Source organism: Schistocerca nitens, chromosome 7 (assembly GCF_023898315.1).
Source record: "Schistocerca nitens isolate TAMUIC-IGC-003100 chromosome 7, iqSchNite1.1, whole genome shotgun sequence".
NCBI lineage: Eukaryota > Metazoa > Arthropoda > Insecta > Orthoptera > Acrididae > Schistocerca > Schistocerca nitens.
Window position 1 is genome coordinate 110191119 of NC_064620.1, and position 11632 is coordinate 110202750.

General features: G+C 43.1%; 1 non-coding gene across 1 annotated transcript; it reads right to left on the bottom strand.

The window, feature by feature from the left end:
• Positions 1 to 5379: 5379 nt before the first annotated feature.
• Trnaa-cgc (transfer RNA alanine (anticodon CGC)) lies at positions 5380 to 5452 on the bottom strand. The gene has a single exon. It is a non-coding gene; the product is annotated as a tRNA-Ala (tRNA).
• Between the last annotated feature and the right edge of the window lie 6180 nt (positions 5453 to 11632).

Sequence of the window (11632 nt, forward strand, 5' to 3'; positions counted from 1 at the left end):
CCGGACACTTGGATGATGTCGTCCAGGATACCGAGAAGCATACATAGCACACGCCCGTTTGGCATTTTGATCACAATAACCATAGATCAACAAGATATCAACCTTTTCCGCAAGTGACAAACGGTCCATTTTAACACGGGTAATGTATCATGAAGCAAATACCGTCCGCACTGGCGGAATGTTACGTGACACCACGTACTTATACGTTTGTAACTATTACAGCGCCATCTATCACAAAGCGAAAAAAGTGGTCCAACTAAAATATTCATGTTTCTTTACGTACTACACGAATTTGTAACAAAAATTGGGGTTACTATTAAAAAAAAACACAATTGATATCCGTTTCACCTATGGCAGCGGCATCTAGCGGGCCAACCATAGCGCCATCTGGTTTCCCCCTTCAGGGTAGGCGAGTTTCGTTCTTTGTAGTTTCTTCATTTGATGCTTATTTCGTGAGATATTGGGCGCGGTCACTATTAATGGACCACCGTGTATACACCATAGATGTTTGAGACCTGAAAATGTTTCGGGACTCACATGGTTTTATTTGTTTACCACCGGAATTTTTCTGTAGTCCCAAAGTTGACTACTTTACTTTAAATTTCCTTGAAAGATATGTTGATAGATTTGTATTCTCTCCTTGTCCTTCCGACAGCCATCTGTATTTTGATTTCTTCACACATTACTTATCGCTGTTTCGCTCTAGCATCTCTGCATTTCCCCTTGATGTCAAATATAAATTACTTTTTAATTTACAGCTTTTCTTCCTGAATATTTTCCAGCAATCTTTTTTTCGTCGATCATTAGAATTATTTCTTCTGTTGCTCGAGGTTTCTTCGCAGTAGCCTTCTTTGTACCTATATTTGTCTCTCCAACTACAGCGAATGTATCAATAACTTCAGAGGACTTCAGATGCTTAGCAATATTTCTGAGTACTTTAAATCTCCCATTTGACCTGACCTGACGGTTCCCTTGAACTTCAACCTCATTGGCTTCATCATTAAATCGTGATATGTACTCCCACTTGCGAATACGAACAGCCAATAGCTGTGCAAGGAAATGACGACAGTGAAAATTTGTTATTCGACAGGGGCTCGAACCTGGATTTCTCGATTCACGCGAGCAGTAACCTTAACCGCTTTGGCTATACGCGCAAGACTCACACCCAAACCCCATCTTCCATAATGTCGTCTTTCCTGAGTCACGGCCTGTACCCTTATACACATTATGTAATATCCATACATGGGAGAACATTTTAATTTAAAGTCGCTGCATGGTATCGCCAGATAAATACGATGTTGCTGTGCTTGTGTTGTTTAAGAACGACACAGTGTTTCTTCAGACAAGCATACAACAACAAAGGCAGTGCAATATCATATTTATCCGCCAATACCATACAACGACTTTCACTTGCAGTGTCCTCCTTTACGGGAATCACATAATGTGTGTACGGGCACAGGCTTTGGTGCATGAACGACATATGGAAGTTGGGGCCCGGCCGTGAGTCGTGCATGGATAAACAAGGAGGCTAAGACGACCGCTCGAGTAAAGCGGGAAATCCAAATGCGAGTCCCAGTCAGGCTCAAGTTTTCATTGCCATAATTCCCTTATACAGCTGATGGTTGTTCGTATTTGCAAGTGCGAACACATTCCATGCATTTCATAACGGCTGTAGCTGCCACAGTGCCTATTCTTTTGGACATCCAAGTACGTCCGAATGAACATTGTATCGTTGTTCTTAAAGAAACAGGCACTGCAATAGCGTACTCATCATTAACTTGTGAAATGAGCGTATAAGTGCTTCTTGGTAAGCCTTGTGATCCAATGCAACGTTATTCATAAGAATCTCTGGGGTTTCATAATATGACTGTGCGAAAACTAAAAAACGTACAGAGGAATGACCCGTATCAGTGGATACAGAATCTTTCTAAAGTTGCGAATCGTAATACGCGCCGTTGTACAGTTACATTAAAGGGCAGGAGCAACATAATATGTAGACAGATCATCAGCTTCATTTGTACGGAATTAGTTGGAGCTTACAGAGCGGAATCTCAGTGACCTGATTAGCAAAGCTGGCTGCTGTCGACATTTCCCGAACAGTTCACGTCAATCTGCTCGCACTTATGGACGTTTGGCTTATCATAAACGGAGTCCTTAATGAGATCCTGAAATATGAACTAAAACTTGGAGATATCTGCTGATGTGTGTCTGTTTCCAGTATGTCTTCTACTTACTGCACAGTCATCTTCTGAAGCTCTGGAAGTATTTACAAATATCACTGTATTTTATTTAGGAATCTCTGTCTCACTACGATAGATTCCAACTAATATTTTTCGTGCCTCCACGCTTTTTCTAGTGTACCTCATTTTTTGTTATTCTTGAGCAATCTAGTTTGTATTATTATCCGGTATTCAGCGCAGAGGTCAAGCAGTTATCCTTCACCCTCATTTGTACAACCGAGGCCATATCTTCCATCAGTTTCCTCTTAACTTTGTTGTCTACTCCATCCCCTTGATTAACAGATTTTCATCTCCATATGCATAATGTGTTTCCCATTCAGTACCCTTAACCATGTTTCCCTAGCCAGGACAAATTACAACCCATGTTGTTTAAACAATAGACGGCATCACCTTAATCGCAAGGCTTAGAGTGAAACGTCCCCTTTTTAAAAATTATACTTCACTGTGCTTAAACTGACACACAATATTTTTTTTAGCGCAACGCAATCTGACTTTCAATAATCCCTACAAAAGAATGGCCCTGACTAACATTAACCTATACCTTTCACAAATCACTTACCTCACAAAAATCTTCGTTACTCGAACTACTGCAATACAGCGAGCGCCACTACTGCCAGCTAAATAAAAGATTCAAACTACAGAAGGCACTAACTACTGATAGGCATAGATAGCAAATGAAAGATTTTAATAGAGAACAAACAATGTATTTACATTAATAGTCATAATATATATAACAGTTCATGACATCCAGTCTTACAAATTTCAAAACTCCGCCATCTCTCTCCCCACATCCACCACTGCTGGCGGCTCACCTCCAACTGCGCAACGCTACGCGCTGTTAACATCCAGCTGCCGCTGCCCAACACTACAATGGCAGACAACAATGCAAACTACCCACAGACTGCACACAGCACAGCCAGTGATTTTCATACAGAGCGCTACGTGGCGTTACCAATATAAGAACCTAAACAGCCTACTTACAAGAGCAATAACTGCAGAATCACATGTGCATTGGAAAAACGCAGTAGATAGAGCCTAGAGCGTTCTTTAACTTTGTTGTTGTTGTTGTTGTGGTCTTCAGTCCTGAGACTGGTTTGATGCAGCTCTCCATGCTACTCTATCCTGTGCAAACTTCATCTCCCAGTACCTATTGCAACCTACATCCTTCTGAATCTGCTTAGTCTAATCATCTATTGGTCTCCCTCTACGATTTTTACCCTCCACACTGCCCTCCAATGCTACATTTGTGATCCCTTGATGCCTCAAAACATGTCCTACCAACCGATCCCTGCTTCTAGTCAAGTTGTGCCAAAAACTTCTCTTCTCCCCAATCCTATTCAATACCTCCTCATTAGTTACGTGATCTACCAACCTTATCTTCAGCATTCTTCTGTAGCACCACATTTCGAAAGCTTCTATTCTCTTCTTGTCCAAACTGGTTATCGTCCATGTTTCACTTCCATACATGGCTACACTCCATACAATTACTTTCAGAAACGACTTCCTGACACTTAAATCTACACTCGATGTTAACAAACTTCTCTTCTTCAGAAACGATTTCCTTGCCATTGCCAGTCTACATTTTATATCCTCTCCACTTCGACCATCGTCAGTTATTTTACTCCCTAAATAGCAAAACTCCTTTACTACTTTAAGTGTCTCATTTCCTAATCTAATCCCCTCAGCATCACCGGATTTAATTTGACTACATTCCATTATCCTCGTTTTGCTTTTGTTGATGTTCATCTTATATCCTCCTTTCAAGACACTGTCCATTCCGTTCAACTGCTCTTCCAAGTCCTTTGCTGTCTCTGACAGAATTACAATGTCATCGGCGAACCTCAAAGTTTTTACTTCTTCTCCATGAATTTTAATACCTACTCCGAATTTTTCTTTTGTTTCCTTTACTGCTTGCTCAATATACAGATTGAATAACATCGGGGAGAGGCTACAACCCTGTCTCACTCCTTTCCCAACCACTGCTTCCCTTCCATGACCCTCGACTCTTATAACTGCCTTCTGGTTTCTGTACAAATTGTAAATAGCCTTTCCCTCCCTGTATTTTACCCCTGAAACCTTCAGAATTTGAAAGAGAGTATTCCAGTTAACGTTGTCAAAAGCTTTCTCTAAGTCTACAAATGCTAGAAACGTAGGTTTGCCTTTTCTTAATCTTTTTTCTAAGATAAGTCGTAAGGTTAGTATTGCCTCACGTGTTCCAACATTTCTACGGAATCCGAACTGATCTTTCCTGAGGTCCGCTTCTACCAGTTTTTCCATTCGTCTGTAAAGAATTCGCGTTAGTATTTTGCAGCTGTGACTTATTAAACTGATAGTTCGGTAATTTTCACATCTGTCAACACCTGCTTTCTTTGGGATTGGAATTATTATATTTTTCTTGAAGTCTGTTGGTATTTCGCCTGTTTCATACATCTTGCTCACCAGATGGTAGAGTTTTGTCATGACTGGTTCTCCCAAGGCCATCAGTAGTTCTAATGGAATGTTGTCTACTCCTGGGGACTTGTTTCGACTCAGGTCTTTCAGTGCTCTGTCAAACTCTTCACGCAGTATCTTATCTCCCATTTCATCTTCATCTACATCCTCTTCCATTTCCATAATATTGTCCTCAAGTACATCGCCCTTGTATAAACCCTCTATATACTCCTTCCACCTTTCTGCTTTCCCATCTTTGCTTAGAACTTGGTTGCCATCTGAGCTCTTGATATTCATACAAGTGGTTCTCTTCTCTCCAAAGATCTCTTTAATCTTCCTGTAGGGAGTATCTATCTTACCCCTAGAGATATATGCCTCTACATCCTTACATTTGTCCTCTAGCCATCCCTGCTTAGCCATTTTGCACTTTCTGTCGATCTCATTTTTGAGACATTTGTATTCCTTTTTGCCTGCTTCATTTACTGCACTTTTATATTTCCTCCTTTCATCAATTAAATTCAATTTAACTTTAACCTGTGGTGGTGGTGGTTAGTGTTTAACGTCCCGTCGACAACGAGGTCAATAGTGACGGAGCGCAAGCTCGGGTTAGGGAAGGATTGGGAAGGAAATCGGCCGTGCCCTTTCAAAGGAACCATCCCGGCATTTACCTGAAATGATTTAGGGAAATCACGGAAAACCTAAATCAGGATGGCCGGAGACGGGATTGAACCGTCGTCCTCCGGAATGCGAGTCCAGTGTGCTAACCACTGCGCCACCTCGCTCGGTATAACTTTAACCTGTCAAGAAAACGCAAAATGTATGTAAATAACGACGGCGCTCACCTACAAATGTAAGTGGTGATGAAAAAGTTACCGTTAGAAAGCCTTCTAGTCCAGAATCGTATCCTAATCAGGAAAAATCTCAGTGAGCATTGACCCAGTTGTCCCATTGACGATTGAAGAAACCCGTTTGGTAAAACACCATGTGCTTCTACGTCAAGAAGTTCGTAAGTGTCTGCTGCACATCATCGTTCTTTTTTAAGGGTCAAGGTCATAACATGAGGAGGTACGGCTACTGGACGAGTTCTCGAGTGTCTCTCATTTCAGTTGACGTAACTTCTGCGTGTCAGTTTCGATATGGGGGGACGTGAGTTAACATGAAGCAGCAGCAGCTATTGTCGAAGTTTTAGCGGACATTACGCCTTAAATGCACATCGTTATCTCCCCGGCGTAGCGCAGTACTTTCCCTCAGTGATGAAGAAATCAGAATCTTTGAAATCAATAAGCAGTGGGACCTGGTAATCAAAGAAATGGGTGAGCATCAACTTTCCAGCACATGTCTGGCTCTTGACCTTCTTGGGACGAGGGGAATGTGGATATTACCTCTGCATCGTCGACGCTTTCGGCTACTGTTCCCAGTGGTGGCAACAGCTTTCGTAGCCTGCAGCACACCCTTGGTGTTGCTTTCAACAATGAAAAGCGTCAGGTGCTTCAGGCAGACAGCCGTCCTAATTGCTTTTTGTTCGACATTCAACGTCCTGTGTGCCGTCTGGCTGCTGATTTCTGTAGGTTAAATCCTACCAGATAATATTGCACCCCACAAAAGGTGATGCTGAGATCATTTGCCGGTCCACCCTAATCTCATCATCAACCGCCCGCTTGTTTTGTCCGTAATGAATGAGGCTGGTCTTTCAGATCGGCTGACGTCTTGTATCCAATCTTGATCAGTACAGATATTGGCACACCATTCCACAACGTTGATTTCCGACAGACGCACACATTTGTTCTTCGGCAACCAAGAAAAGAACAACAGTACGTTGGTTCTGTTCGGACGTGTTTGGTAATAACGTCGCCACAGTTCATATTTCCACATTAAAAATGGAAAACTCTTGATCGACCATTATTTGGGTTCGATCTGGTATCTTGGTCCAGTTTCATTGAAATCAGTAGCACTGTAGTGGGTACTTACAAAATCACAAAATTAGTCTGCAACTTTGAAAGAAAATTAGTAAGTGATAGGCAAAAATTCTAAATGTAAGAGATTATATGCTGCTTTAAAATGACATAGTACTTAATGCTCAGATATATAAACTATAAAAAATAAACACTACGTATCATTTTTGGTACTGAAATTCTTAAATATAATACAGCTAGTCCAATATATGATACACATATCAGTTTGTTATGTGCACTGGAAACAGAAGCACGAAGTCTTAAAAATGGCGTAAAAATATACAGAATGATAACATATTTATTGCCAGGATTTTTATGTGTGGGATATTTCTCGGACATTTATGGCATAAAATGAACGTCGTAATGAACTACAGAAAGCTCTTTACTTGTTTCACCTATTTCTGATACCGTAAAGTCAACCAGCAAAGGATAGGAAGTGTTTACTATTATATTTTATGTATAAACACTAATGCAACAATAAGACACACTCAAAAGAGAATCATGGTCTCACATTTTTTGCATTAGCATCAACAGGACTGTTAAAGCAGATTCCTCGTCAGATAATTCCTACCCCAGGAGCAGCATGAGGAATTTTCAGTTTCCGTATCACATGACTCTTATTAATAAGAAAAATGTACATTTAATTAAAATGAAAATGTTTTTGTCCTTGTTCACAGAATGAAGCAACATAGCTTCTTTGTCATTCTTCCAGAAATTTTTGTGTGATGCAGACATATCCTTAGCTGTATGAATTACTCTTTCCTCTTCGAAATTTGGTCAAGATATAATATCCACCACCTCCATCGGCTTCATCTCTCATTAGAATAGGATCTGGTGTGGATTGTCTAAACGGATCGATATCATCCATGTTGTCATCACTCCCCAAAGAGATATCTGAATCAGAAATAATGTCCTCAGTTTCTTTTCTCTTTTGTTTTCACACCACAGCTTTGGTCACAGGTACAGCTGTTTGGATGTCCTGCTTTCCTCCTACTCCTCGTTTGTTTGGAAGCTTTTCTTTTTCAGCATTGACTCTACTGCTCGAGATGTGGTCTGCTTCAGTTTAATTCCTGGCGTATGGGAAGTGCGGCAACCAAAGGTGTAGCACGGTGTGACTGGCGGCTGCGTTGTAGGCGCGCTTTCGGGAATCTTATCATGTTATGGAATGGAGCGTATCATACTTACGAATCATATTGACTCCTTAATAATTAATTCCATACAATAAATATGGCAACAATAAATAATTCAGCAGACAAAGTACAATTATCTGTGTTAGTAACACACGTTTGGTAAGTACAGTGCACAACAAAAATTTGCAAAGTCTGGCGAAGTTTCCAAAGCTGTATGCATATTTATTTTGAGTGTGAAAGCGCTGTTTAGCAAAATTTACTGTGGTGAAACGAACTATGATTAATTATGCCTAAATAATGAGACCATAAATAATAGAAGAAAACATTTCTAACAAAAATGGTTTTCTTATGAACAGATCGCTTGCATCATTTTCTTGAAAGTTTTAACTGTATCAGTTTTATGTCATCTTACCCTTCCAACTATATCAGTCAAAACACCATATAAGTTATATTGAAAATTTTTGCGAGTATTAGTCGGCACTCTCTTCCCATAAAAGACACTTTATTTAAATAGTGTTTTACTCTGATGTGTACTGAGTGTCTTATTTAAATTCGCCATCATGCCTTAGGTCCGCATATTTTCATTTTTAAAATCTTTGTGTCTGAATGCGGTGTTGGTGTGTTGACATGTTTCTGTGAGACAGTTCATTTCCTCTCTTTACATTTGTTGCTTTCTAGATAATGTGACTTAGCTGGATTAGTGTGTACTGGTGTTTTGCTATTCATCATCGCTTACGGTGCTGTAATTTACTATTCATGGTTTTTGAATGTTTTGAAATTACTTCACACATAATGTGCGGGAAGGGGGTGGAATACTTTCATATTTTATGGTTTTCCACTACGTAGTTGGGTCTCGAGCACTTGACCAAGACTGTATTCGGCCGAATTTCACTTACCATTCAATTACACACATGCTTTTCTAAGATATTGACGTCGGACCGTACCCCTACGCTGCGGAAATTATTTTTTAAATTCCACGTTAGAGGCGGTGGCTTTTACGTAATGTTAATACACTTGCGATTTGCAGGCAGGCGAAAACAACACGAATGCTCGCGGCTTCTTACAGTCTCACCTTTGTCTTGAAAGTTAGTTGTCTAATGGACCCATATCAGGTACGCAGAACTAGTCTCAACTGATACTACTTCGGTACGCTGCTCAGGTCAAAAGATGTGGCGAAAGTGCTTTCATGATTCTAGCTGCCGATGGAGATCTCCTGCTCGACAAAGAAATGCCGCTGCCTCGGAGCTTGTAAATGACCTTCTGCGGATGGAAATAGGTAAAGTATGAAAATGGCTCACGAGAGTATACCCACCTTTGAATCTAAGGTCTGTTACTCTTTGATTTGTATGTAAATAGCTCATGATGATTCATAAATGCACTTTTACATTTCACATACCATCTCTTCAGTGCAGATATTTGTTTCTTCTTTTGATGTTCAGCAGTTATAATGACGGCGTGTTAATATTCCATTGTACACTACTGACCACTAAAATTGCTACACCAAGAAGAAATGCAGATGAGAAACGGGTATTCATTGTACAAATATACACTCCTGGAAATTGAAATAAGAACACCGTGAATTCATTGTCCCAGGAAGGGGAAACTTTATTGACACATTCCTGGGGTCAGATACATCACATGATCACACTGACAGAACCACAGGCACATAGACACAGGCAACAGAGCATGCACAATGTCGGCACTAGTACAGTGTATGTCCACCTTTCGCAGCAATGCAGGCTGCTATTCTCCCATGGAGACGATCGTAGAGATGCTGGATGTAGTCCTGTGGAACGGCTTGCCATGCCATTTCCACCTGGCGCCTCAGTTGGACCAGCGTTCGTGCTGGACGTGCAGACCGCGGGAGACGACGCTTCATCCAGTCCCAAACATGCTCAATGGGGGACAGATCCGGAGATCTTGCTGGCCAGGGTATTTGACTTACACCTTCTACAGCACGTTGGGTGGCACGGGATACATGCGGACGTGCATTGTCCTGTTGGAACAGCAAGTTCCCTTGCCGGTCTAGGAATGGTAGAACGATGGGTTCGATGACGGTTTGGATGTACCGTGCACTATTCAGTGTCCCCTCGACGATCACCAGTGGTGTACGGCCAGTGTAGGAGATCGCTCCCCACACCATGATGCCGGGTGTTGGCCCTGTGTGCCTCGGTCGTATGCAGTCCTGATTGTGGCGCTCACCTGCACGGCGCCAAACACGCATACGACCATCATTGGCACCAAGGCAGAAGCGACTCTCATCACTGAAGACGACACGTCTCCATTCGTCCCTCCATTCACGCCTGTCGCGACACCACTGGAGGCGGGCTGCACGATGTTGGGGCGTGAGCGGAAGACGGCCTAACGGTGTGTGGGACCGTAGCCCAGCTTCATGGAGACGGTTGCGAATGGTCCTCGCCGATACCCCAGGAGCAACAGTGTCCCTAATTTGCTGGGAAGTGGCGGTGCGGTCCCCTACGGCACTGCATAGGATCATACGGTCTTGGCGTGCATCCGTGCGTCGCTGCGGTCCGGTCCCAGGTCGACGGGCACGTGCACCTTCCGCCGACCACTGGCGACAACATCGATGTACTGTGGAGACCTCACGCCCCACGTGTTGAGCAATTCGGCGGTACGTACACCCGGCCTCCCGCATGCCCACTATACGCCCTCGCTCAAAGTCCGTCAACTGCACATACGGTTCACGTCCACGCTGTCGCGGCATGCTACCAGTGTTAAAGACTGCGATGGAGCTCCGTATGCCACGGCAAACTGGCTGACACTGACGGCGGCGGTGCACAAATGCTGCGCAGCTAGCGCCATTCGACGGCCAACACCGCTGTTCCTGGTGTGTCCGCTGTGCCGTGCGTGTGATCATTGCTTGTACAGCCCTCTCGCAGTGTCCGGAGCAAGTATGGTGGGTCTGACACACCGGTGTCAATGTGTTCTTTTTTCCATTTCCAGGAGTGTATTATACTACATCTGATATGTGATTACATTTTCACGTTATTTGGATGCATAGATCCTGAGAAATCAGTACCCATAACAACCACCTCTGGCCGTAATGACGGCCTTGATACGACTCGGTATTGACTCAAACACAGCTTGGATGACGTGTACAGGTACAGCTGCCCATGCAGCTTCAACACGATACCGAAGTTCATCAAGAGTAGTGACTGGCGTATTGCAGAGAGCCAGTTAATCGGCCACCATTGAGACAGATGTTTTCAATTGGTGAGAGATCAGGAGAATGCGCTGGCCAGGGCAGCAGTCGAACATTTTCTATATCCAGAAAGGGCCTTACAGGACCTGCAAATGCGGTCGTGAATTATCCTGCTGAAATGTAGGGTTTCGCAGGGATCGAATGAAGGGTAGAGCCAGGAGTCGTAACAGAACTGAAATGTAACGTCCACTGTTCAAAGTGCCGTCCATGCGAACAAGAGGTGACCGAGTCGTGTAACCAGTGGCACCCCATACCATCACGGTGGGTGATACGCCAGTATGGCGATGACGAATACACGCTTCCAATGAGCGTTCACCGCGATCTCTGCAAATACGGATGCGACCATCATGATGCGGTAAACAGAACCTGGATTCATCCGAAAAAATTACGTTTTGCCATTCGTGCACCCAGGTTCCTCGTTGAGTACACCATCGCAGGCGCTCCTGTCTGTGATGCAGCGTCAAGGGTAACCGCAGTCATGGTCTCCGAGCTGATAGTCCATGCTGCTGCAAACATCGTCGAACTGTTCGTGCAGATGGTTGTTGTCTTGCAAACGTCCCACGACTCAGGGATCGAGACGTGGCTGCACGCTCCGTTACAGCCATGCGGATAAGATGACTGTCATCTCGACTGCTAGTGATACGAGGCCGTTGGGAT